The sequence below is a fragment of the Pristiophorus japonicus genome, chromosome 7, assembly GCF_044704955.1.
Source record: "Pristiophorus japonicus isolate sPriJap1 chromosome 7, sPriJap1.hap1, whole genome shotgun sequence".
NCBI classification, from domain to species: Eukaryota; Metazoa; Chordata; class Chondrichthyes; family Pristiophoridae; genus Pristiophorus; species Pristiophorus japonicus.
This window is the reverse complement of record NC_091983.1, coordinates 15,858,426-15,885,290: the sequence shown is the minus strand read 5'-3', so window position 1 is coordinate 15,885,290 and position 26,865 is coordinate 15,858,426. Positions and strand designations below refer to the sequence as shown.

Below are 26,865 nucleotides of genomic sequence, written 5' to 3'. Positions count from 1 at the left end.
ATATGGTCCATGTCTCTGAGCCACCCAGGAGGCCGGATATCACGACAGCCCTGTATACCATGAGCTTGGTGCCAGATTTGAAGGCCTGATCTTGGAACACTGTCTTCCTCCGGCGGCCGAAGGCCCAACAGCCTGTATCCTGCAATATTTACAGGACATCCTCTCTCGTCAACACTAACATTGTCCTTAACCAACACTGCCACCCCAACTGCTACCATTCATGTACACCCGATATCCAGCTATATTTACGGCCCACGCCTGCCCTTTGAGCCAGATCCCAATAATTGCCACAGCATCATATTCCGATTTGCTTGCAGATCAGCAAACTTATTTAGTAAAAGAAGAGGAAACAATAAGACTTTTAATATCAAGCTCATATTTTATGAGTGTGCTCTATCAGCCAAAGCTCCTCAAATTAATTGAAAGAGAATGATTTTAGAGATGCATCCTTGTCAAGGCTGGGATTAGTTGCAGTGCAAGTGTTGGCTGCAACCACATTAAAAGTTGCCTTTAGCAGAGGATGGTTTCGATCCATTGACCTCTGGGTTATGGGCCCAGCACGCTTCCGCTGCGCCACTCTGCTGCTGGTGTTGGAACTGATGAATTGCACCTCCTTGTGCTTGGACATGGCTGGCTGCGGTTGCGTGTGATTGACAGCTGCTCTAGTGAGCGGATTGGGCCGCGGGGTCACGTGGTGGATGGGCGTGATTAACCACTGCTCCAGTCATCACCAGAGGCAGCCCCTCGAAATCGAGGAAGACTTGCTTCCACTCTAAAAGTGAGTTCTCAGGTGGCTGTTCAGTCCAATACAGGAATTACAGTCTCTGTCACAGCTGGGGCAGACAGTGGTTAAAGGAAAGGGTGGGTGGGGAGTCTGGTTTGCCGCACGCTCCTTCCGCTGCCTGCGCTTGTTTTCTGCATGTTCTCGGCGGCGAGACTCGAGGTGCTCAGCGCCCTCCCGGATGCTCTTCCTCCACTTAGGGCGCTCTTTGGCAAGAGATTCCCAGGTGTCGGTGGGGATGTTGCACTTTATCAAGGAGGCTTTGAGGATGTCCTTGAAACGTTCCCTCTGCCCACCTGCGGCTCACTTGCCGTGTAGGATTCCTAGTAGAGCGCTTGTTTTGGGAGTCTTGTGTCGAGAATCCGGACAATGTGGCCCGCCAAATGGAGCTGGTCGAGTGTGGTCAGTGCTTCGATGCTGGGGATGTTGGCTTGATCGAGAGCACTGACGTTGAAGCGTCTATCCTCCCAGGGGATTTGCAGGATGTTGTGGTATTTCTCCAGTGATTTGAGGTGATTGCTGTATATGGTCCATGTCTCTGAGCCACCCAGGAGGCCGGATATCACTACAGCCCTGTATACCATGAGCTTGGTGCCAGATTTGAAGGCCTGATCTTGGAACACTGTCTTCCTCCGGCGGCCGAAGGCCCAACAGCCTGTATCCTGCAATATTTACAGGACATCCTCTCTCGTCAACACTAACATTGTCCTCAACCAATACTGCCACCCCAACTGCTACCATTCATGTACACCCGATATCCAGCTATATTTACGGCCCACGCCTGCCCTTTGAGCCAGATCCCAATAATTGCCACAGCATCATATTCCGATTTGCTTGCAGATCAGCAAACTTATTTAGTAAAAGAAGAGGAAACAATAAGACTTTTAATATCAAGCTCATATTTTATGAGTGTGCTCTATCAGCCAAAGCTCCTCAAATTAATTGAAAGAGAATGATTTGAGAGATGCATCCTTGTCAAGGCTGGGATTAGTTGCAGTGCAAGTGTTGGCTGCAACCACATTAAAAGTTGCCTTTAGCAGAGGATGGTTTCGATCCATCGACCTCTGGGTTATGGGCACAGCACGCTTCCGCTGCGCCACTCTGCTGCTGGTGCTGGAAATAATGAATTGCACCTCCTTGTGCTGGGACATGGCTGGCTGCGGTTGCGTGTGATTGACAGCTGCTCTAGTGAGCGGATTGGGCCGCGGGGTCACGTGGTGGATGGGCGTGATTAACCACTGCTCCAGTCATCACCAGAGGCAGTCCCTCGAAATCGAGGAAGACTTGCTTCCACTCTAAATGTGAGTTCTCAGGTGGCTGTTCAGTCCAATACGGGAATTACAGTCTCTGTCACAGCTGGGGAAGACAGTGGTTGAAGGAAAGGGTGGGTGGGAAGTCTGGTTTGCCGCACGCTCCTTCCGCTGCCTGCGCTTGTTTTCTGCATGTTCTCGGCGGCGAGACTCGAGGTGCTCAGCGCCCTCCCGGATGCTCTTCCTCCACTTAGGGCGCTCTTTGGCAAGAGATTCCCAGGTGTCGGTGGGGATGTTGCACTTTATCAAGGAGGCTTTGAGGATGTCCTTGAAACGTTCCCTCTTCCCACCTGCGGCTCACTTGCCGTGTAGGATTCCTAGTAGAGCGCTTGTTTTTGGAGTCTTGTGTTAAGAATGCGGACAATGTGGCCCGCCCAATGGAGCTGGTCGAGTGTGGTCAGTGCTTCGATGCTGGGGATGTTGGCTTGATCGAGAGCACTGACGTTGAAGCGTCTATCCTCCCAGGGGATTTGCAGGATGTTGTGGTATTTCTCCAGCGATTTGAGGTGATTGCTGTATATGGTCCATGTCTCTGAGCCACCCAGGAGGCCGGATATCACTACAGCCCTGTATACCATGAGCTTGGTGCCAGATTTGAAGGCCTGATCTTGGAACACTGTCTTCCTCCGGCGGCCGAAGGCCCAACAGCCTGTATCCTGCAATATTTACAGGACATCCTCTCTCGTCAACACTAACATTGTCCTTAACCAATACTGCCACCCCAACTGCTACCATTCATGTACACCCGATATCCAGCTATATTTACGGCCCACGCCTGCCCTTTGAGCCAGATCCCAGTTATTGCCACAGCATCATATTCCGATTTGCTTGCAGATCAGCAAAACTTATTTAGTAAAAGAAGAGGAAACAATAAGACTTTTAATATCAAGCTCATATTTTATGAGTGTGCTCTATCAGCCAAAGCTCCTCAAATTAATTGAAAGAGAATGATTTTAGAGATGCATCCTTGTCAAGGCTGGGATTAGTTGCAGTGCAAGTGTTGGCTGCAACCACATTAAAAGTTGCCTTTAGCAGAGGATGGTTTTGATCCATCGACCTCTGGGTTATGGGCCCAGCACGCTTCCGCTGCGCCACTCTGCTGCTGGTGTTGGAACTGATGAATTGCACCTCCTTGTGCTGGGACATGGCTGGCTGCGGTTGCGTGTGATTGACAGCTGCTCTAGTGAGCGGATTGGGCCGCGGGGTCACGTGGTGGATGGGCGTGATTAACCACTGCTCCAGTCATCACCAGAGGCAGCCCCTCGAAATCGAGGAAGACTTGCTTCCACTCTAAAAGTGAGTTCTCAGGTGGCTGTTCAGTCCAATACGGGAATTACAGTCTCTGTCACAGCTGGGGCAGACAGTGGTTAAAGGAAAGGGTGGGTGGGGAGTCTGGTTTGCCGCACGCTCCTTCCGCTGCCTGCGCTTGTTTTCTGCATGTTCTCGGCGGCGAGACTCGAGGTGCTCAGCGCCCTCCCGGATGCTCTTCCTCCACTTAGGGCGCTCTTTGGCAAGAGATTCCCAGGTGTCGGTGGGGATGTTGCACTTTATCAAGGAGGCTTTGAGGATGTCCTTGAAACGTTCCCTCTTCCCACCTGCGGCTCACTTGCCGTGTAGGATTCCTAGTAGAGCGCTTGTTTTTGGAGTCTTGTGTTAAGAATGCGAACAATGTGGCCCGCCCAATGGAGCTGGTCGAGTGTGGTCAGTGCTTCGATGCTGGGGATGTTGGCTTGATCGAGAGCACTGACGTTGAAGCGTCTATCCTCCCAGGGGATTTGCAGGATGTTGTGGTATTTCTCCAGCGATTTGAGGTGATTGCTGTATATGGTCCATGTCTCTGAGCCACCCAGGAGGCCGGATATCACTACAGCCCTGTATACCATGAGCTTGGTGCCAGATTTGAAGGCCTGATCTTGGAACACTGTCTTCCTCCGGCGGCCGAAGGCCCAACAGCCTGTATCCTGCAATATTTACAGGACATCCTCTCTCGTCAACACTAACATTGTCCTTAACCAATACTGCCACCTCAACTGCTACCATTCATGTACACCCGATATCCAGCTATATTTACGGCCCACGCCTGCCCTTTGAGCCAGATTCCAGTTATTGCCACAGCATCATAATCCGATTTGCTTGCAGATCAGCAAACTTATTTAGTAAAAGAAGAGGAAACAATAAGACTTTTAATATCAAGCTCATATTTTATGAATGTGCTCTATCAGCCAAAGCTCCTCAAATTAATTGAAAGAGAATGATTTTAGAGATGCATCCTTGTCAAGGCTGGGATTAATTGCAGTGCAAGTGTTGGCTGCAACCACATTAAAAGTTGCCTTTAGCAGAGGATGGTTTCGATCCATCGACCTCTGGGTTATGGGCCCAGCACGCTTCCGCTGCGCCACTCTGCTGCTGGTGTTGGAACTGATGAATTGCACCTCCTTGTGCTTGGACATGGCTGGCTGCGGTTGCGTGTGATTGACAGCTGCTCTAGTGAGCGGATTGGGCCGCGGGGTCACGTGGTGGAAGGGCGTGATTAACCACTGCTCCAGTCATCACCAGAGGCAGCCCCTCGAAATCGAGGAAGACTTGCTTCCACTCTAAAAGTGAGTTCTCAGGTGGCTGTTCAGTCCAATACAGGAATTACAGTCTCTGTCACAGCTGGGGCAGACAGTGGTTAAAGGAAAGGGTGGGTGGGGAGTCTGGTTTGCCGCACGCTCCTTCCGCTGCCTGCGCTTGTTCTCGGCGGCGAGACTCGAGGTGCTCAGCGCCCTCCCGGATGCTCTTCCTCCACTTAGGGCGCTCTTTGGCAAGAGATTCCCAGGTGTCGGTGGGGATGTTGCACTTTATCAAGGAGGCTTTGAGGATGTCCTTGAAACGTTCCCTCTGCCCACCTGCGGCTCACTTGCCGTCTAGGATTCCTAGTAGAGCGCTTGTTTTGGGAGTCTTGTGTCGAGAATGCGGACAATGTGGCCCGCCCAATGGAGCTGGTCGAGTGTGGTCAGTGCTTCGATGCTGGGGATGTTGGCTTGATCGAGAGCACTGACGTTGAAGCGTCTATCCTCCCAGGGGATTTGCAGGATGTTGTGGTATTTCTCCAGTGATTTGAGGTGATTGCTGTATATGGTCCATGTCTCTGAGCCACCCAGGAGGCCGGATATCACTACAGCCCTGTATACCATGAGCTTGGTGCCAGATTTGAAGGCCTGATCTTGGAACACTGTCTTCCTCCGGCGGCCGAAGGCCCAACAGCCTGTATCCTGCAATATTTACAGGACATCCTCTCTCGTCAACACTAACATTGTCCTTAACCAATACTGCCACCTCAACTGCTACCATTCATGTACACCCGATATCCAGCTATATTTACGGCCCACGCCTGCCCTTTGAGCCAGATCCCAGTTATTGCCACAGCATCATAATCCGATTTGCTTGCAGATCAGCAAACATATTTAGTAAAAGAAGAGGAAACAATAAGACTTTTAATATCAAGCTCATATTTTATGAATGTGCTCTATCAGCCAAAGCTCCTCAAATTAATTGAAAGAGAATGATTTTAGAGATGCATCCTTGTCAAGGCTGGGATTAGTTGCAGTGCAAGTGTTGGCTGCAACCACATTAAAAGTTGCCTTTAGCAGAGGATGGTTTCAATCCATCGACCTCTGGGTTATGGGCCCAGCACGCTTCCGCTGCGCCACTCTGCTGCTGGTGTTGGAACTGATGAATTGCACCTCCTTGTGCTTGGACATGGCTGGCTGCGGTTGCGTGTGATTGACAGCTGCTCTAGTGAGCGGATTGGGCCGCGGGGTCACGTGGTGGAAGGGCGTGATTAACCACTGCTCCAGTCATCACCAGAGGCAGCCCCTCGAAATCGAGGAAGACTTGCTTCCACTCTAAAAGTGAGTTCTCAGGTGGCTGTTCAGTCCAATACAGGAATTACAGTCTCTGTCACAGCTGGGGCAGACAGTGGTTAAAGGAAAGGGTGGGTGGGGAGTCTGGTTTGCCGCACGCTCCTTCCGCTGCCTGCGCTTGTTCTCGGCGGCGAGACTCGAGGTGCTCAGCGCCCTCCCGGATGCTCTTCCTCCACTTAGGGCGCTCTTTGGCAAGAGATTCCCAGGTGTCGGTGGGGATGTTGCACTTTATCAAGGAGGCTTTGAGGATGTCCTTGAAACGTTCCCTCTGCCCACCTGCGGCTCACTTGCCGTCTAGGATTCCTAGTAGAGCGCTTGTTTTGGGAGTCTTGTGTCGAGAATGCGGACAATGTGGCCCGCCCAATGGAGCTGGTCGAGTGTGGTCAGTGCTTCGATGCTGGGGATGTTGGCTTGATCGAGAGCACTGACGTTGAAGCGTCTATCCTCCCAGGGGATTTGCAGGATGTTGTGGTATTTCTCCAGCGATTTGAGGTGATTGCTGTATATGGTCCATGTCTCTGAGCCACCCAGGAGGCCGGATATCACTACAGCCCTGTATACCATGAGCTTGGTGCCAGATTTGAAGGCCTGATCTTGGAACACTGTCTTCCTCCGGCGGCCGAAGGCCCAACAGCCTGTATCCTGCAATATTTACAGGACATCCTCTCTCGTCAACACTAACATTGTCCTTAACCAATACTGCCACCTCAACTGCTACCATTCATGTACACCCGATATCCAGCTATATTTACGGCCCACGCCTGCCCTTTGAGCCAGATCCCAGTTATTGCCACAGCATCATAATCCGATTTGCTTGCAGATCAGCAAACATATTTAGTAAAAGAAGAGGAAACAATAAGACTTTTAATATCAAGCTCATATTTTATGAATGTGCTCTATCAGCCAAAGCTCCTCAAATTAATTGAAAGAGAATGATTTTAGAGATGCATCCTTGTCAAGGCTGGGATTAGTTGCAGTGCAAGTGTTGGCTGCAACCACATTAAAAGTTGCCTTTAGCAGAGGATGGTTTCAATCCATCGACCTCTGGGTTATGGGCCCAGCACGCTTCCGCTGCGCCACTCTGCTGCTGGTGTTGGAACTGATGAATTGCACCTCCTTGTGCTTGGACATGGCTGGCTGCGGTTGCGTGTGATTGACAGCTGCTCTAGTGAGCGGATTGGGCCGCGGGGTCACGTGGTGGAAGGGCGTGATTAACCACTGCTCCAGTCATCACCAGAGGCAGCCCCTCGAAATCGAGGAAGACTTGCTTCCACTCTAAAAGTGAGTTCTCAGGTGGCTGTTCAGTCCAATACAGGAATTACAGTCTCTGTCACAGCTGGGGCAGACAGTGGTTAAAGGAAAGGGTGGGTGGGGAGTCTGGTTTGCCGCACGCTCCTTCCGCTGCCTGCGCTTGTTCTCGGCGGCGAGACTCGAGGTGCTCAGCGCCCTCCCGGATGCTCTTCCTCCACTTAGGGCGCTCTTTGGCAAGAGATTCCCAGGTGTCGGTGGGGATGTTGCACTTTATCAAGGAGGCTTTGAGGATGTCCTTGAAACGTTCCCTCTGCCCACCTGCGGCTCACTTGCCGTCTAGGATTCCTAGTAGAGCGCTTGTTTTGGGAGTCTTGTGTCGAGAATGCGGACAATGTGGCCCGCCCAATGGAGCTGGTCGAGTGTGGTCAGTGCTTCGATGCTGGGGATGTTGGCTTGATCGAGAGCACTGACGTTGAAGCGTCTATCCTCCCAGGGGATTTGCAGGATGTTGTGGTATTTCTCCAGCGATTTGAGGTGATTGCTGTATATGGTCCATGTCTCTGAGCCACCCAGGAGGCCGGATATCACTACAGCCCTGTATACCATGAGCTTGGTGCCAGATTTGAAGGCCTGATCTTGGAACACTGTCTTCCTCCGGCGGCCGAAGGCCCAACAGCCTGTATCCTGCAATATTTACAGGACATCCTCTCTCGTCAACACTAACATTGTCCTTAACCAATACTGCCACCTCAACTGCTACCATTCATGTACACCCGATATCCAGCTATATTTACGGCCCACGCCTGCCCTTTGAGCCAGATCCCAGTTATTGCCACAGCATCATAATCCGATTTGCTTGCAGATCAGCAAACATATTTAGTAAAAGAAGAGGAAACAATAAGACTTTTAATATCAAGCTCATATTTTATGAATGTGCTCTATCAGCCAAAGCTCCTCAAATTAATTGAAAGAGAATGATTTTAGAGATGCATCCTTGTCAAGGCTGGGATTAGTTGCAGTGCAAGTGTTGGCTGCAACCACATTAAAAGTTGCCTTTAGCAGAGGATGGTTTCAATCCATCGACCTCTGGGTTATGGGCCCAGCACGCTTCCGCTGCGCCACTCTGCTGCTGGTGTTGGAACTGATGAATTGCACCTCCTTGTGCTTGGACATGGCTGGCTGCGGTTGCGTGTGATTGACAGCTGCTCTAGTGAGCGGATTGGGCCGCGGGGTCACGTGGTGGATGGGCGTGATTAACCACTGCTCCAGTCATCACCAGAGGCAGCCCCTCGAAATCGAGGAAGACTTGCTTCCACTCTAAATGTGAGTTCTCAGGTGGCTGTTCAGTCCAATACAGGAATTACAGTCTCTGTCACAGCTGGGGCAGACAGTGGTTAAAGGAAAGGGTGGGTGGGGAGTCTGGTTTGCCGCACGCTCCTTCCGCTGCCTGCGCTTGTTTTCTGCATGTTCTCGGCGGCGAGACTCGAGGTGCTCAGCGCCCTCCCGGATGCTCTTCCTCCACTTAGGGCGCTCTTTGGCAAGAGATTCCCAGGTGTCGGTGGGGATGTTGCACTTTATCAAGGAGGCTTTGAGGATGTCCTTGAAACGTTCCCTCTGCCCACCTGCGGCTCACTTGCCGTCTAGGATTCCTAGTAGAGCGCTTGTTTTGGGAGTCTTGTGTCGAGAATGCGGACAATGTGGCCCGCCCAATGGAGCTGGTCGAGTGTGGTCAGTGCTTCGATGCTGGGGATGTTGGCTTGATCGAGAGCACTGACGTTGAAGCGTCTATCCTCCCAGGGGATTTGCAGGATGTTGTGGTATTTCTCCAGCGATTTGAGGTGATTGCTGTATATGGTCCATGTCTCTGAGCCACCCAGGAGGCCGGATATCACTACAGCCCTGTATACCATGAGCTTGGTGCCAGATTTGAAGGCCTGATCTTGGAACACTGTCTTCCTCCGGCGGCCGAAGGCCCAACAGCCTGTATCCTGCAATATTTACAGGACATCCTCTCTCGTCAACACTAACATTGTCCTTAACCAATACTGCCACCTCAACTGCTACCATTCATGTACACCCGATATCCAGCTATATTTACGGCCCACGCCAGATCCCAGTTATTGCCACAGCATCATAATCCGATTTGCTTGCAGATCAGCAAACTTATTTAGTAAAAGAAGAGGAAACAATAAGACTTTTAATATCAAGCTCATATTTTATGAATGTGCTCTATCAGCCAAAGCTCCTCAAATTAATTGAAAGAGAATGATTTTAGAGATGCATCCTTGTCAAGGCTGGGATTAGTTGCAGTGCAAGTGTTGGCTGCAACCACATTAAAAGTTGCCTTTAGCAGAGGATGGTTTCGATCCATCGACCTCTGGGTTATGGGCCCAGCACGCTTCCGCTGCGCCACTCTGCTGCTGGTGTTGGAACTGATGAATTGCACCTCCTTGTGCTTGGACATGGCTGGCTGCGGTTGCGTGTGATTGACAGCTGCTCTAGTGAGCGGATTGGGCCGCGGGGTCACGTGGTGGATGGGCGTGATTAACCACTGCTCCAGTCATCACCAGAGGCAGCCCCTCGAAATCGAGGAAGACTTGCTTCCACTCTAAATGTGAGTTCTCAGGTGGCTGTTCAGTCCAATACAGGAATTACAGTCTCTGTCACAGCTGGGGCAGACAGTGGTTAAAGGAAAGGGTGGGTGGGGAGTCTGGTTTGCCGCACGCTCCTTCCGCTGCCTGCGCTTGTTTTCTGCATGTTCTCGGCGGCGAGACTCGAGGTGCTCAGCGCCCTCCCGGATGCTCTTCCTCCACTTAGGGCGCTCTTTGGCAAGAGATTCCCAGGTGTCGGTGGGGATGTTGCACTTTATCAAGGAGGCTTTGAGGATGTCCTTGAAACGTTCCCTCTGCCCACCTGCGGCTCACTTGCCGTCTAGGATTCCTAGTAGAGCGCTTGTTTTGGGAGTCTTGTGTCGAGAATGCGGACAATGTGGCCCGCCCAATGGAGCTGGTCGAGTGTGGTCAGTGCTTCGATGCTGGGGATGTTGGCTTGATCGAGAGCACTGACGTTGAAGCGTCTATCCTCCCAGGGGATTTGCAGGATGTTGTGGTATTTCTCCAGCGATTTGAGGTGATTGCTGTATATGGTCCATGTCTCTGAGCCACCCAGGAGGCCGGATATCACTACAGCCCTGTATACCATGAGCTTGGTGCCAGATTTGAAGGCCTGATCTTGGAACACTGTCTTCCTCCGGCGGCCGAAGGCCCAACAGCCTGTATCCTGCAATATTTACAGGACATCCTCTCTCGTCAACACTAACATTGTCCTTAACCAATACTGCCACCCCAACTGCTACCATTCATGTACACCCGATATCCAGCTATATTTACGGCCCACGCCTGCCCTTTGAGCCAGATCCCAGTTATTGCCACAGCATCATATTCCGATTTGCTTGCAGATCAGCAAAACTTATTTAGTAAAAGAAGAGGAAACAATAAGACTTTTAATATCAAGCTCATATTTTATGAGTGTGCTCTATCAGCCAAAGCTCCTCAAATTAATTGAAAGAGAATGATTTTGGAGATGCATCCTTGTCAAGGCTGGGATTAATTGCAGTGCAAGTGTTGGCTGCAACTACATTAAAAGTTGCCTTTAGCAGAGGATGGTTTCGATCCATCGACCTCTGGGTTATGGGCCCAGCACGCTTCCGCTGCGCCACTCTGCTGCTGGTGTTGGAACTGATGAATTGCACCTCCTTGTGCTTGGACATGGCTGGCTGCGGTTGCGTGTGATTGACAGCTGCTCTAGTGAGCGGATTGGGCCGCGGGGTCACGTGGTGGATGGGCGTGATTAACCACTGCTCCAGTCATCACCAGAGGCAGCCCCTCGAAATCGAGGAAGACTTGCTTCCACTCTAAAAGTGAGTTCTCAGGTGGCTGTTCAGTCCAATACAGGAATTACAGTCTCTGTCACAGCTGGGGCAGACAGTGGTTAAAGGAAAGGGTGGGTGGGGAGTCTGGTTTGCCGCACGCTCCTTCCGCTGCCTGCGCTTGTTTTCTGCATGTTCTCGGCGGCGAGACTCGAGGTGCTCAGCGCCCTCCCGGATGCTCTTCCTCCACTTAGGGCGCTCTTTGGCAAGAGATTCCCAGGTGTCGGTGGGGATGTTGCACTTTATCAAGGAGGCTTTGAGGATGTCCTTGAAACGTTCCCTCTGCCCACCTGCGGCTCACTTGCCGTCTAGGATTCCTAGTAGAGCGCTTGTTTTGGGAGTCTTGTGTCGAGAATGCGGACAATGTGGCCCGCCCAATGGAGCTGGTCGAGTGTGGTCAGTGCTTCGATGCTGGGGATGTTGGCTTGATCGAGAGCACTGACGTTGAAGCGTCTATCCTCCCAGGGGATTTGCAGGATGTTGTGGTATTTCTCCAGCGATTTGAGGTGATTGCTGTATATGGTCCATGTCTCTGAGCCACCCAGGAGGCCGGATATCACTACAGCCCTGTATACCATGAGCTTGGTGCCAGATTTGAAGGCCTGATCTTGGAACACTGTCTTCCTCCGGCGGCCGAAGGCCCAACAGCCTGTATCCTGCAATATTTACAGGACATCCTCTCTCGTCAACACTAACATTGTCCTTAACCAATACTGCCACCCCAACTGCTACCATTCATGTACACCCGATATCCAGCTATATTTACGGCCCACGCCTGCCCTTTGAGCCAGATCGCAGTTATTGCCACAGCATCATATTCCGATTTGCTTGCAGATCAGCAAAACTTATTTAGTAAAAGAAGAGGAAACAATAAGACTTTTAATATCAAGCTCATATTTTATGAGTGTGCTCTATCAGCCAAAGCTCCTCAAATTAATTGAAAGAGAATGATTTTGGAGATGCATCCTTGTCAAGGCTGGGATTAATTGCAGTGCAAGTGTTGGCTGCAACCACATTAAAAGTTGCCTTTAGCAGAGGATGGTTTCGATCCATCGACCTCTGGGTTATGGGCCCAGCACGCTTCCGCTGCGCCACTCTGCTGCTGGTGTTGGAACTGATGAATTGCACCTCCTTGTGCTTGGACATGGCTGGCTGCGGTTGCGTGTGATTGACAGCTGCTCTAGTGAGCGGATTGGGCCGCGGGGTCACGTGGTGGATGGGCGTGATTAACCACTGCTCCAGTCATCACCAGAGGCAGCCCCTCGAAATCGAGGAAGACTTGCTTCCACTCTAAATGTGAGTTCTCAGGTGGCTGTTCAGTCCAATACAGGAATTACAGTCTCTGTCACAGCTGGGGCAGACAGTGGTTAAAGGAAAGGGTGGGTGGGGAGTCTGGTTTGCCGCACGCTCCTTCCGCTGCCTGCGCTTGTTTTCTGCATGTTCTCGGCGGCGAGACTCGAGGTGCTCAGCGCCCTCCCGGATGCTCTTCCTCCACTTAGGGCGCTCTTTGGCAAGAGATTCCCAGGTGTCGGTGGGGATGTTGCACTTTATCAAGGAGGCTTTGAGGATGTCCTTGAAACGTTCCCTCTGCCCACCTGCGGCTCACTTGCCGTGTAGGATTCCTAGTAGAGCGCTTGTTTTGGGAGTCTTGTGTCGAGAATGCGGACAATGTGGCCCGCCCAATGGAGCTGGTCGAGTGTGGTCAGTGCTTCGATGCTGGGGATGTTGGCTTGATCGAGAGCACTGACGTTGAAGCGTCTATCCTCCCAGGGGATTTGCAGGATGTTGTGGTATTTCTCCAGCGATTTGAGGTGATTGCTGTATATGGTCCATGTCTCTGAGCCACCCAGGAGGCCGGATATCACTACAGCCCTGTATACCATGAGCTTGGTGCCAGATTTGAAGGCCTGATCTTGGAACACTGTCTTCCTCCGGCGGCCGAAGGCCCAACAGCCTGTATCCTGCAATATTTACAGGACATCCTCTCTCGTCAACACTAACATTGTCCTTAACCAATACTGCCACCTCAACTGCTACCATTCATGTACACCCGATATCCAGCTATATTTACGGCCCACGCCTGCCCTTTGAGCCAGATCCCAGTTATTGCCACAGCATCATAATCCGATTTGCTTGCAGATCAGCAAACTTATTTAGTAAAAGAAGAGGAAACAATAAGACTTTTAATATCAAGCTCATATTTTATGAATGTGCTCTATCAGCCAAAGCTCCTCAAATTAATTGAAAGAGAATGATTTTAGAGATGCATCCTTGTCAAGGCTGGGATTAGTTGCAGTGCAAGTGTTGGCTGCAACCACATTAAAAGTTGCCTTTAGCAGAGGATGGTTTCGATCCATCGACCTCTGGGTTATGGGCCCAGCACGCTTCCGCTGCGCCACTCTGCTGCTGGTGTTGGAACTGATGAATTGCACCTCCTTGTGCTTGGACATGGCTGGCTGCGGTTGCGTGTGATTGACAGCTGCTCTAGTGAGCGGATTGGGCCGCGGGGTCACGTGGTGGATGGGCGTGATTAACCACTGCTCCAGTCATCACCAGAGGCAGCCCCTCGAAATCGAGGAAGACTTGCTTCCACTCTAAATGTGAGTTCTCAGGTGGCTGTTCAGTCCAATACAGGAATTACAGTCTCTGTCACAGCTGGGGCAGACAGTGGTTAAAGGAAAGGGTGGGTGGGGAGTCTGGTTTGCCGCACGCTCCTTCCGCTGCCTGCGCTTGTTTTCTGCATGTTCTCGGCGGCGAGACTCGAGGTGCTCAGCGCCCTCCCGGATGCTCTTCCTCCACTTAGGGCGCTCTTTGGCAAGAGATTCCCAGGTGTCGGTGGGGATGTTGCACTTTATCAAGGAGGCTTTGAGGATGTCCTTGAAACGTTCCCTCTGCCCACCTGCGGCTCACTTGCCGTCTAGGATTCCTAGTAGAGCGCTTGTTTTGGGAGTCTTGTGTCGAGAATGCGGACAATGTGGCCCGCCCAATGGAGCTGGTCGAGTGTGGTCAGTGCTTCGATGCTGGGGATGTTGGCTTGATCGAGAGCACTGACGTTGAAGCGTCTATCCTCCCAGGGGATTTGCAGGATGTTGTGGTATTTCTCCAGCGATTTGAGGTGATTGCTGTATATGGTCCATGTCTCTGAGCCACCCAGGAGGCCGGATATCACTACAGCCCTGTATACCATGAGCTTGGTGCCAGATTTGAAGGCCTGATCTTGGAACACTGTCTTCCTCCGGCGGCCGAAGGCCCAACAGCCTGTATCCTGCAATATTTACAGGACATCCTCTCTCGTCAACACTAACATTGTCCTTAACCAATACTGCCACCCCAACTGCTACCATTCATGTACACCCGATATCCAGCTATATTTACGGCCCACGCCTGCCCTTTGAGCCAGATCGCAGTTATTGCCACAGCATCATATTCCGATTTGCTTGCAGATCAGCAAAACTTATTTAGTAAAAGAAGAGGAAACAATAAGACTTTTAATATCAAGCTCATATTTTATGAGTGTGCTCTATCAGCCAAAGCTCCTCAAATTAATTGAAAGAGAATGATTTTGGAGATGCATCCTTGTCAAGGCTGGGATTAATTGCAGTGCAAGTGTTGGCTGCAACCACATTAAAAGTTGCCTTTAGCAGAGGATGGTTTCGATCCATCGACCTCTGGGTTATGGGCCCAGCACGCTTCCGCTGCGCCACTCTGCTGCTGGTGTTGGAACTGATGAATTGCACCTCCTTGTGCTTGGACATGGCTGGCTGCGGTTGCGTGTGATTGACAGCTGCTCTAGTGAGCGGATTGGGCCGCGGGGTCACGTGGTGGATGGGCGTGATTAACCACTGCTCCAGTCATCACCAGAGGCAGCCCCTCGAAATCGAGGAAGACTTGCTTCCACTCTAAATGTGAGTTCTCAGGTGGCTGTTCAGTCCAATACAGGAATTACAGTCTCTGTCACAGCTGGGGCAGACAGTGGTTAAAGGAAAGGGTGGGTGGGGAGTCTGGTTTGCCGCACGCTCCTTCCGCTGCCTGCGCTTGTTTTCTGCATGTTCTCGGCGGCGAGACTCGAGGTGCTCAGCGCCCTCCCGGATGCTCTTCCTCCACTTAGGGCGCTCTTTGGCAAGAGATTCCCAGGTGTCGGTGGGGATGTTGCACTTTATCAAGGAGGCTTTGAGGATGTCCTTGAAACGTTCCCTCTGCCCACCTGCGGCTCACTTGCCGTCTAGGATTCCTAGTAGAGCGCTTGTTTTGGGAGTCTTGTGTCGAGAATGCGGACAATGTGGCCCGCCCAATGGAGCTGGTCGAGTGTGGTCAGTGCTTCGATGCTGGGGATGTTGGCTTGATCGAGAGCACTGACGTTGAAGCGTCTATCCTCCCAGGGGATTTGCAGGATGTTGTGGTATTTCTCCAGCGATTTGAGGTGATTGCTGTATATGGTCCATGTCTCTGAGCCACCCAGGAGGCCGGATATCACTACAGCCCTGTATACCATGAGCTTGGTGCCAGATTTGAAGGCCTGATCTTGGAACACTGTCTTCCTCCGGCGGCCGAAGGCCCAACAGCCTGTATCCTGCAATATTTACAGGACATCCTCTCTCGTCAACACTAACATTGTCCTTAACCAATACTGCCACCTCAACTGCTACCATTCATGTACACCCGATATCCAGCTATATTTACGGCCCACGCCTGCCCTTTGAGCCAGATCCCAGTTATTGCCACAGCATCATAATCCGATTTGCTTGCAGATCAGCAAACTTATTTAGTAAAAGAAGAGGAAACAATAAGACTTTTAATATCAAGCTCATATTTTATGAATGTGCTCTATCAGCCAAAGCTCCTCAAATTAATTGAAAGAGAATGATTTTAGAGATGCATCCTTGTCAAGGCTGGGATTAGTTGCAGTGCAAGTGTTGGCTGCAACCACATTAAAAGTTGCCTTTAGCAGAGGATGGTTTCGATCCATCGACCTCTGGGTTATGGGCCCAGCACGCTTCCGCTGCGCCACTCTGCTGCTGGTGTTGGAACTGATGAATTGCACCTCCTTGTGCTTGGACATGGCTGGCTGCGGTTGCGTGTGATTGACAGCTGCTCTAGTGAGCGGATTGGGCCGCGGGGTCACGTGGTAGATGGGCGTGATTAACCACTGCTCCAGTCATCACCAGAGGCAGCCCCTCGAAATCGAGGAAGACTTGCTTCCACTCTAAATGTGAGTTCTCAGGTGGCTGTTCAGTCCAATACAGGAATTACAGTCTCTGTCACAGCTGGGGCAGACAGTGGTTAAAGGAAAGGGTGGGTGGGGAGTCTGGTTTGCCGCACGCTCCTTCCGCTGCCTGCGCTTGTTTTCTGCATGTTCTCGGCGGCGAGACTCGAGGTGCTCAGCGCCCTCCCGGATGCTCTTCCTCCACTTAGGGCGCTCTTTGGCAAGAGATTCCCAGGTGTCGGTGGGGATGTTGCACTTTATCAAGGAGGCTTTGAGGATGTCCTTGAAACGTTCCCTCTGCCCACCTGCGGCTCACTTGCCGTCTAGGATTCCTAGTAGAGCGCTTGTTTTGGGAGTCTTGTGTCGAGAATGCGGACAATGTGGCCCGCCCAATGGAGCTGGTCGAGTGTGGTCAGTGCTTCGATGCTGGGGATGTTGGCTTGATCGAGAGCACTGACGTTGAAGCGTCTATCCTCCCAGGGGATTTGCAGGATGTTGTGGTATTTCTCCAGCGATTTGAGGTGATTGCTGTATATGGTCCATGTCTCTGAGCCACCCAGGAGGCCGGATATCACTACAGCCCTGTATACCATGAGCTTGGTGCCAGATTTGAAGGCCTGATCTTGGAACACTGTCTTCCTCCGGCGGCCGAAGGCCCAACAGCCTGTATCCTGCAATATTTACAGGACATCCTCTCTCGTCAACACTAACATTGTCCTTAACCAATACTGCCACCTCAACTGCTACCATTCATGTACACCCGATATCCAGCTATATTTACGGCCCACGCCAGATCCCAGTTATTGCCACAGCATCATAATCCGATTTGCTTGCAGATCAGCAAACTTATTTAGTAAAAGAAGAGGAAACAATAAGACTTTTAATATCAAGCTCATATTTTATGAATGTGCTCTATCAGCCAAAGCTCCTCAAATTAATTGAAAGAGAATGATTTTAGAGATGCATCCTTGTCAAGGCTGGGATTAGTTGCAGTGCAAGTGTTGGCTGCAACCACATTAAAAGTTGCCTTTAGCAGAGGATGGTTTCAATCCATCGACCTCTGGGTTATGGGCCCAGCACGCTTCCGCTGCGCCACTCTGCTGCTGGTGTTGGAACTGATGAATTGCACCTCCTTGTGCTTGGACATGGCTGGCTGCGGTTGCGTGTGATTGACAGCTGCTCTAGTGAGCGGATTGGGCCGCGGGGTCACGTGGTGGATGGGCGTGATTAACCACTGCTCCAGTCATCACCAGAGGCAGCCCCTCGAAATCGAGGAAGACTTGCTTCCACTCTAAATGTGAGTTCTCAGGTGGCTGTTCAGTCCAATACAGGAATTACAGTCTCTGTCACAGCTGGGGCAGACAGTGGTTAAAGGAAAGGGTGGGTGGGGAGTCTGGTTTGCCGCACGCTCCTTCCGCTGCCTGCGCTTGTTTTCTGCATGTTCTCGGCGGCGAGACTCGAGGTGCTCAGCGCCCTCCCGGATGCTCTTCCTCCACTTAGGGCGCTCTTTGGCAAGAGATTCCCAGGTGTCGGTGGGGATGTTGCACTTTATCAAGGAGGCTTTGAGGATGTCCTTGAAACGTTCCCTCTGCCCACCTGCGGCTCACTTGCCGTCTAGGATTCCTAGTAGAGCGCTTGTTTTGGGAGTCTTGTGTCGAGAATGCGGACAATGTGGCCCGCCCAATGGAGCTGGTCGAGTGTGGTCAGTGCTTCGATGCTGGGGATGTTGGCTTGATCGAGAGCACTGACGTTGAAGCGTCTATCCTCCCAGGGGATTTGCAGGATGTTGTGGTATTTCTCCAGCGATTTGAGGTGATTGCTGTATATGGTCCATGTCTCTGAGCCACCCAGGAGGCCGGATATCACTACAGCCCTGTATACCATGAGCTTGGTGCCAGATTTGAAGGCCTGATCTTGGAACACTGTCTTCCTCCGGCGGCCGAAGGCCCAACAGCCTGTATCCTGCAATATTTACAGGACATCCTCTCTCGTCAACACTAACATTGTCCTTAACCAATACTGCCACCCCAACTGCTACCATTCATGTACACCCGATATCCAGCTATATTTACGGCCCACGCCTGCCCTTTGAGCCAGATCCCAGTTATTGCCACAGCATCATATTCCGATTTGCTTGCAGAACAGCAAAACTTATTTAGTAAAAGAAGAGGAAACAATAAGACTTTTAATATCAAGCTCATATTTTATGAGTGTGCTCTATCAGCCAAAGCTCCTCAAATTAATTGAAAGAGAATGATTTTGGAGATGCATCCTTGTCAAGGCTGGGATTAATTGCAGTGCAAGTGTTGGCTGCAACCACATTAAAAGTTGCCTTTAGCAGAGGATGGTTTCGATCCATCGACCTCTGGGTTATGGGCCCAGCACGCTTCCGCTGCGCCACTCTGCTGCTGGTGTTGGAACTGATGAATTGCACCTCCTTGTGCTTGGACATGGCTGGCTGCGGTTGCGTGTGATTGACAGCTGCTCTAGTGAGCGGATTGGGCCGCGGGGTCACGTGGTGGATGGGCGTGATTAACCACTGCTCCAGTCATCACCAGAGGCAGCCCCTCGAAATCGAGGAAGACTTGCTTCCACTCTAAATGTGAGTTCTCAGGTGGCTGTTCAGTCCAATACAGGAATTACAGTCTCTGTCACAGCTGGGGCAGACAGTGGTTAAAGGAAAGGGTGGGTGGGGAGTCTGGTTTGCCGCACGCTCCTTCCGCTGCCTGCGCTTGTTTTCTGCATGTTCTCGGCGGCGAGACTCGAGGTGCTCAGCGCCCTCCCGGATGCTCTTCCTCCACTTAGGGCGCTCTTTGGCAAGAGATTCCCAGGTGTCGGTGGGGATGTTGCACTTTATCAAGGAGGCTTTGAGGATGTCCTTGAAACGTTCCCTCTGCCCACCTGCGGCTCACTTGCCGTCTAGGATTCCTAGTAGAGCGCTTGTTTTGGGAGTCTTGTGTCGAGAATGCGGACAATGTGGCCCGCCCAATGGAGCTGGTCGAGTGTGGTCAGTGCTTCGATGCTGGGGATGTTGGCTTGATCGAGAGCACTGACGTTGAAGCGTCTATCCTCCCAGGGGATTTGCAGGATGTTGTGGTATTTCTCCAGCGATTTGAGGTGATTGCTGTATATGGTCCATGTCTCTGAGCCACCCAGGAGGCCGGATATCACTACAGCCCTGTATACCATGAGCTTGGTGCCAGATTTGAAGGCCTGATCTTGGAACACTGTCTTCCTCCGGCGGCCGAAGGCCCAACAGCCTGTATCCTGCAATATTTACAGGACATCCTCTCTCGTCAACACTAACATTGTCCTTAACCAATACTGCCACCCCAACTGCTACCATTCATGTACACCCGATATCCAGCTATATTTACGGCCCACGCCTGCCCTTTGAGCCAGATCCCAGTTATTGCCACAGCATCATATTCCGATTTGCTTGCAGATCAGCAAAACTTATTTAGTAAAAGAAGAGGAAACAATAAGACTTTTAATATCAAGCTCATATTTTATGAGTGTGCTCTATCAGCCAAAGCTCCTCAAATTAATTGAAAGAGAATGATTTTGGAGATGCATCCTTGTCAAGGCTGGGATTAATTGCAGTGCAAGTGTTGGCTGCAACTACATTAAAAGTTGCCTTTAGCAGAGGATGGTTTCGATCCATCGACCTCTGGGTTATGGGCCCAGCACGCTTCCGCTGCGCCACTCTGCTGCTGGTGTTGGAACTGATGAATTGCACCTCCTTGTGCTTGGACATGGCTGGCTGCGGTTGCGTGTGATTGACAGCTGCTCTAGTGAGCGGATTGGGCCGCGGGGTCACGTGGTGGATGGGCGTGATTAACCACTGCTCCAGTCATCACCAGAGGCAGCCCCTCGAAATCGAGGAAGACTTGCTTCCACTCTAAAAGTGAGTTCTCAGGTGGCTGTTCAGTCCAATACAGGAATTACAGTCTCTGTCACAGCTGGGGCAGACAGTGGTTAAAGGAAAGGGTGGGTGGGGAGTCTGGTTTGCCGCACGCTCCTTCCGCTGCCTGCGCTTGTTTTCTGCATGTTCTCGGCGGCGAGACTCGAGGTGCTCAGCGCCCTCCCGGATGCTCTTCCTCCACTTAGGGCGCTCTTTGGCAAGAGATTCCCAGGTGTCGGTGGGGATGTTGCACTTTATCAAGGAGGCTTTGAGGATGTCCTTGAAACGTTCCCTCTGCCCACCTGCGGCTCACTTGCCGTCTAGGATTCCTAGTAGAGCGCTTGTTTTGGGAGTCTTGTGTCGAGAATGCGGACAATGTGGCCCGCCCAATGGAGCTGGTCGAGTGTGGTCAGTGCTTCGATGCTGGGGATGTTGGCTTGATCGAGAGCACTGACGTTGAAGCGTCTATCCTCCCAGGGGATTTGCAGGATGTTGTGGTATTTCTCCAGCGATTTGAGGTGATTGCTGTATATGGTCCATGTCTCTGAGCCACCCAGGAGGCCGGATATCACTACAGCCCTGTATACCATGAGCTTGGTGCCAGATTTGAAGGCCTGATCTTGGAACACTGTCTTCCTCCGGCGGCCGAAGGCCCAACAGCCTGTATCCTGCAATATTTACAGGACATCCTCTCTCGTCAACACTAACATTGTCCTTAACCAATACTGCCACCCCAACTGCTACCATTCATGTACACCCGATATCCAGCTATATTTACGGCCCACGCCTGCCCTTTGAGCCAGATCGCAGTTATTGCCACAGCATCATATTCCGATTTGCTTGCAGATCAGCAAAACTTATTTAGTAAAAGAAGAGGAAACAATAAGACTTTTAATATCAAGCTCATATTTTATGAGTGTGCTCTATCAGCCAAAGCTCCTCAAATTAATTGAAAGAGAATGATTTTGGAGATGCATCCTTGTCAAGGCTGGGATTAATTGCAGTGCAAGTGTTGGCTGCAACCACATTAAAAGTTGCCTTTAGCAGAGGATGGTTTCGATCCATCGACCTCTGGGTTATGGGCCCAGCACGCTTCCGCTGCGCCACTCTGCTGCTGGTGTTGGAACTGATGAATTGCACCTCCTTGTGCTTGGACATGGCTGGCTGCGGTTGCGTGTGATTGACAGCTGCTCTAGTGAGCGGATTGGGCCGCGGGGTCACGTGGTGGATGGGCGTGATTAACCACTGCTCCAGTCATCACCAGAGGCAGCCCCTCGAAATCGAGGAAGACTTGCTTCCACTCTAAATGTGAGTTCTCAGGTGGCTGTTCAGTCCAATACAGGAATTACAGTCTCTGTCACAGCTGGGGCAGACAGTGGTTAAAGGAAAGGGTGGGTGGGGAGTCTGGTTTGCCGCACGCTCCTTCCGCTGCCTGCGCTTGTTTTCTGCATGTTCTCGGCGGCGAGACTCGAGGTGCTCAGCGCCCTCCCGGATGCTCTTCCTCCACTTAGGGCGCTCTTTGGCAAGAGATTCCCAGGTGTCGGTGGGGATGTTGCACTTTATCAAGGAGGCTTTGAGGATGTCCTTGAAACGTTCCCTCTGCCCACCTGCGGCTCACTTGCCGTCTAGGATTCCTAGTAGAGCGCTTGTTTTGGGAGTCTTGTGTCGAGAATGCGGACAATGTGGCCCGCCCAATGGAGCTGGTCGAGTGTGGTCAGTGCTTCGATGCTGGGGATGTTGGCTTGATCGAGAGCACTGACGTTGAAGCGTCTATCCTCCCAGGGGATTTGCAGGATGTTGTGGTATTTCTCCAGCGATTTGAGGTGATTGCTGTATATGGTCCATGTCTCTGAGCCACCCAGGAGGCCGGATATCACTACAGCCCTGTATACCATGAGCTTGGTGCCAGATTTGAAGGCCTGATCTTGGAACACTGTCTTCCTCCGGCGGCCGAAGGCCCAACAGCCTGTATCCTGCAATATTTACAGGACATCCTCTCTCGTCAACACTAACATTGTCCTTAACCAATACTGCCACCTCAACTGCTACCATTCATGTACACCCGATATCCAGCTATATTTACGGCCCACGCCTGCCCTTTGAGCCAGATCCCAGTTATTGCCACAGCATCATAATCCGATTTGCTTGCAGATCAGCAAACTTATTTAGTAAAAGAAGAGGAAACAATAAGACTTTTAATATCAAGCTCATATTTTATGAATGTGCTCTATCAGCCAAAGCTCCTCAAATTAATTGAAAGAGAATGATTTTGGAGATGCATCCTTGTCAAGGCTGGGATTAATTGCAGTGCAAGTGTTGGCTGCAACCACATTAAAAGTTGCCTTTAGCAGAGGATGGTTTCGATCCATCGACCTCTGGGTTATGGGCCCAGCACGCTTCCGCTGCGCCACTCTGCTGCTGGTGTTGGAACTGATGAATTGCACCTCCTTGTGCTTGGACATGGCTGGCTGCGGTTGCGTGTGATTGACAGCTGCTCTAGTGAGCGGATTGGGCCGCGGGGTCACGTGGTGGATGGGCGTGATTAACCACTGCTCCAGTCATCACCAGAGGCAGCCCCTCGAAATCGAGGAAGACTTGCTTCCACTCTAAATGTGAGTTCTCAGGTGGCTGTTCAGTCCAATACAGGAATTACAGTCTCTGTCACAGCTGGGGCAGACAGTGGTTAAAGGAAAGGGTGGGTGGGGAGTCTGGTTTGCCGCACGCTCCTTCCGCTGCCTGCGCTTGTTTTCTGCATGTTCTCGGCGGCGAGACTCGAGGTGCTCAGCGCCCTCCCGGATGCTCTTCCTCCACTTAGGGCGCTCTTTGGCAAGAGATTCCCAGGTGTCGGTGGGGATGTTGCACTTTATCAAGGAGGCTTTGAGGATGTCCTTGAAACGTTCCCTCTGCCCACCTGCGGCTCACTTGCCGTCTAGGATTCCTAGTAGAGCGCTTGTTTTGGGAGTCTTGTGTCGAGAATGCGGACAATGTGGCCCGCCCAATGGAGCTGGTCGAGTGTGGTCAGTGCTTCGATGCTGGGGATGTTGGCTTGATCGAGAGCACTGACGTTGAAGCGTCTATCCTCCCAGGGGATTTGCAGGATGTTGTGGTATTTCTCCAGCGATTTGAGGTGATTGCTGTATATGGTCCATGTCTCTGAGCCACCCAGGAGGCCGGATATCACTACAGCCCTGTATACCATGAGCTTGGTGCCAGATTTGAAGGCCTGATCTTGGAACACTGTCTTCCTCCGGCGGCCGAAGGCCCAACAGCCTGTATCCTGCAATATTTACAGGACATCCTCTCTCGTCAACACTAACATTGTCCTTAACCAATACTGCCACCTCAACTGCTACCATTCATGTACACCCGATATCCAGCTATATTTACGGCCCACGCCAGATCCCAGTTATTGCCACAGCATCATAATCCGATTTGCTTGCAGATCAGCAAACTTATTTAGTAAAAGAAGAGGAAACAATAAGACTTTTAATATCAAGCTCATATTTTATGAATGTGCTCTATCAGCCAAAGCTCCTCAAATTAATTGAAAGAGAATGATTTTAGAGATGCATCCTTGTCAAGGCTGGGATTAGTTGCAGTGCAAGTGTTGGCTGCAACCACATTAAAAGTTGCCTTTAGCAGAGGATGGTTTCAATCCATCGACCTCTGGGTTATGGGCCCAGCACGCTTCCGCTGCGCCACTCTGCTGCTGGTGTTGGAACTGATGAATTGCACCTCCTTGTGCTTGGACATGGCTGGCTGCGGTTGCGTGTGATTGACAGCTGCTCTAGTGAGCGGATTGGGCCGCGGGGTCACGTGGTGGATGGGCGTGATTAACCACTGCTCCAGTCATCACCAGAGGCAGCCCCTCGAAATCGAGGAAGACTTGCTTCCACTCTAAATGTGAGTTCTCAGGTGGCTGTTCAGTCCAATACAGGAATTACAGTCTCTGTCACAGCTGGGGCAGACAGTGGTTAAAGGAAAGGGTGGGTGGGGAGTCTGGTTTGCCGCACGCTCCTTCCGCTGCCTGCGCTTGTTTTCTGCATGTTCTCGGCGGCGAGACTCGAGGTGCTCAGCGCCCTCCCGGATGCTCTTCCTCCACTTAGGGCGCTCTTTGGCAAGAGATTCCCAGGTGTCGGTGGGGATGTTGCACTTTATCAAGGAGGCTTTGAGGATGTCCTTGAAACGTTCCCTCTGCCCACCTGCGGCTCACTTGCCGTCTAGGATTCCTAGTAGAGCGCTTGTTTTGGGAGTCTTGTGTCGAGAATGCGGACAATGTGGCCCGCCCAATGGAGCTGGTCGAGTGTGGTCAGTGCTTCGATGCTGGGGATGTTGGCTTGATCGAGAGCACTGACGTTGAAGCGTCTATCCTCCCAGGGGATTTGCAGGATGTTGTGGTATTTCTCCAGCGATTTGAGGTGATTGCTGTATATGGTCCATGTCTCTGAGCCACCCAGGAGGCCGGATATCACTACAGCCCTGTATACCATGAGCTTGGTGCCAGATTTGAAGGCCTGATCTTGGAACACTGTCTTCCTCCGGCGGCCGAAGGCCCAACAGCCTGTATCCTGCAATATTTACAGGACATCCTCTCTCGTCAACACTAACATTGTCCTTAACCAATACTGCCACCCCAACTGCTACCATTCATGTACACCCGATATCCAGCTATATTTACGGCCCACGCCTGCCCTTTGAGCCAGATCCCAGTTATTGCCACAGCATCATATTCCGATTTGCTTGCAGATCAGCAAAACTTATTTAGTAAAAGAAGAGGAAACAATAAGACTTTTAATATCAAGCTCATATTTTATGAGTGTGCTCTATCAGCCAAAGCTCCTCAAATTAATTGAAAGAGAATGATTTTGGAGATGCATCCTTGTCAAGGCTGGGATTAATTGCAGTGCAAGTGTTGGCTGCAACCACATTAAAAGTTGCCTTTAGCAGAGGATGGTTTCGATCCATCGACCTCTGGGTTATGGGCCCAGCACGCTTCCGCTGCGCCACTCTGCTGCTGGTGTTGGAACTGATGAATTGCACCTCCTTGTGCTTGGACATGGCTGGCTGCGGTTGCGTGTGATTGACAGCTGCTCTAGTGAGCGGATTGGGCCGCGGGGTCACGTGGTGGATGGGCGTGATTAACCACTGCTCCAGTCATCACCAGAGGCAGCCCCTCGAAATCGAGGAAGACTTGCTTCCACTCTAAATGTGAGTTCTCAGGTGGCTGTTCAGTCCAATACAGGAATTACAGTCTCTGTCACAGCTGGGGCAGACAGTGGTTAAAGGAAAGGGTGGGTGGGGAGTCTGGTTTGCCGCACGCTCCTTCCGCTGCCTGCGCTTGTTTTCTGCATGTTCTCGGCGGCGAGACTCGAGGTGCTCAGCGCCCTCCCGGATGCTCTTCCTCCACTTAGGGCGCTCTTTGGCAAGAGATTCCCAGGTGTCGGTGGGGATGTTGCACTTTATCAAGGAGGCTTTGAGGATGTCCTTGAAACGTTCCCTCTGCCCACCTGCGGCTCACTTGCCGTCTAGGATTCCTAGTAGAGCGCTTGTTTTGGGAGTCTTGTGTCGAGAATGCGGACAATGTGGCCCGCCCAATGGAGCTGGTCGAGTGTGGTCAGTGCTTCGATGCTGGGGATGTTGGCTTGATCGAGAGCACTGACGTTGAAGCGTCTATCCTCCCAGGGGATTTGCAGGATGTTGTGGTATTTCTCCAGCGATTTGAGGTGATTGCTGTATATGGTCCATGTCTCTGAGCCACCCAGGAGGCCGGATATCACTACAGCCCTGTATACCATGAGCTTGGTGCCAGATTTGAAGGCCTGATCTTGGAACACTGTCTTCCTCCGGCGGCCGAAGGCCCAACAGCCTGTATCCTGCAATATTTACAGGACATCCTCTCTCGTCAACACTAACATTGTCCTTAACCAATACTGCCACCCCAACTGCTACCATTCATGTACACCCGATATCCAGCTATATTTACGGCCCACGCCTGCCCTTTGAGCCAGATCCCAGTTATTGCCACAGCATCATATTCCGATTTGCTTGCAGATCAGCAAAACTTATTTAGTAAAAGAAGAGGAAACAATAAGACTTTTAATATCAAGCTCATATTTTATGAGTGTGCTCTATCAGCCAAAGCTCCTCAAATTAATTGAAAGAGAATGATTTTGGAGATGCATCCTTGTCAAGGCTGGGATTAATTGCAGTGCAAGTGTTGGCTGCAACTACATTAAAAGTTGCCTTTAGCAGAGGATGGTTTCGATCCATCGACCTCTGGGTTATGGGCCCAGCACGCTTCCGCTGCGCCACTCTGCTGCTGGTGTTGGAACTGATGAATTGCACCTCCTTGTGCTTGGACATGGCTGGCTGCGGTTGCGTGTGATTGACAGCTGCTCTAGTGAGCGGATTGGGCCGCGGGGTCACGTGGTGGATGGGCGTGATTAACCACTGCTCCAGTCATCACCAGAGGCAGCCCCTCGAAATCGAGGAAGACTTGCTTCCACTCTAAAAGTGAGTTCTCAGGTGGCTGTTCAGTCCAATACAGGAATTACAGTCTCTGTCACAGCTGGGGCAGACAGTG

General features: G+C 51.4%; 13 non-coding genes across 13 annotated transcripts; all 13 read right to left on the bottom strand.

Moving 5' to 3' along the window:
• Positions 1-4,424: 4,424 nt before the first annotated feature.
• On the bottom strand, positions 4,425-4,496 carry trnam-cau (transfer RNA methionine (anticodon CAU)). The gene has a single exon. It is a non-coding gene; the product is annotated as a tRNA-Met (tRNA).
• A 5,098-nt stretch (positions 4,497-9,594) lies between these two features.
• trnam-cau (transfer RNA methionine (anticodon CAU)) lies at positions 9,595-9,666 on the bottom strand. Its single transcript has one exon. It is a non-coding gene; the product is annotated as a tRNA-Met (tRNA).
• Positions 9,667-10,899: 1,233 nt separating this feature from the next.
• trnam-cau (transfer RNA methionine (anticodon CAU)) lies at positions 10,900-10,971 on the bottom strand. Its single transcript has one exon. It is a non-coding gene; the product is annotated as a tRNA-Met (tRNA).
• Positions 10,972-12,204: 1,233 nt separating this feature from the next.
• trnam-cau (transfer RNA methionine (anticodon CAU)) lies at positions 12,205-12,276 on the bottom strand. The gene has a single exon. It is a non-coding gene; the product is annotated as a tRNA-Met (tRNA).
• Positions 12,277-13,508: 1,232 nt separating this feature from the next.
• On the bottom strand, positions 13,509-13,580 carry trnam-cau (transfer RNA methionine (anticodon CAU)). The gene has a single exon. It is a non-coding gene; the product is annotated as a tRNA-Met (tRNA).
• Positions 13,581-14,813: 1,233 nt separating this feature from the next.
• Positions 14,814-14,885, bottom strand: trnam-cau (transfer RNA methionine (anticodon CAU)). Its single transcript has one exon. It is a non-coding gene; the product is annotated as a tRNA-Met (tRNA).
• A 1,232-nt stretch (positions 14,886-16,117) lies between these two features.
• Positions 16,118-16,189, bottom strand: trnam-cau (transfer RNA methionine (anticodon CAU)). Its single transcript has one exon. It is a non-coding gene; the product is annotated as a tRNA-Met (tRNA).
• Positions 16,190-18,713: 2,524 nt separating this feature from the next.
• trnam-cau (transfer RNA methionine (anticodon CAU)) lies at positions 18,714-18,785 on the bottom strand. The gene has a single exon. It is a non-coding gene; the product is annotated as a tRNA-Met (tRNA).
• A 1,233-nt stretch (positions 18,786-20,018) lies between these two features.
• On the bottom strand, positions 20,019-20,090 carry trnam-cau (transfer RNA methionine (anticodon CAU)). The gene has a single exon. It is a non-coding gene; the product is annotated as a tRNA-Met (tRNA).
• Positions 20,091-21,323: 1,233 nt separating this feature from the next.
• On the bottom strand, positions 21,324-21,395 carry trnam-cau (transfer RNA methionine (anticodon CAU)). Its single transcript has one exon. It is a non-coding gene; the product is annotated as a tRNA-Met (tRNA).
• Positions 21,396-22,627: 1,232 nt separating this feature from the next.
• On the bottom strand, positions 22,628-22,699 carry trnam-cau (transfer RNA methionine (anticodon CAU)). Its single transcript has one exon. It is a non-coding gene; the product is annotated as a tRNA-Met (tRNA).
• Positions 22,700-25,223: 2,524 nt separating this feature from the next.
• Positions 25,224-25,295, bottom strand: trnam-cau (transfer RNA methionine (anticodon CAU)). Its single transcript has one exon. It is a non-coding gene; the product is annotated as a tRNA-Met (tRNA).
• A 1,233-nt stretch (positions 25,296-26,528) lies between these two features.
• Positions 26,529-26,600, bottom strand: trnam-cau (transfer RNA methionine (anticodon CAU)). Its single transcript has one exon. It is a non-coding gene; the product is annotated as a tRNA-Met (tRNA).
• Positions 26,601-26,865: the final 265 nt, after the last annotated feature.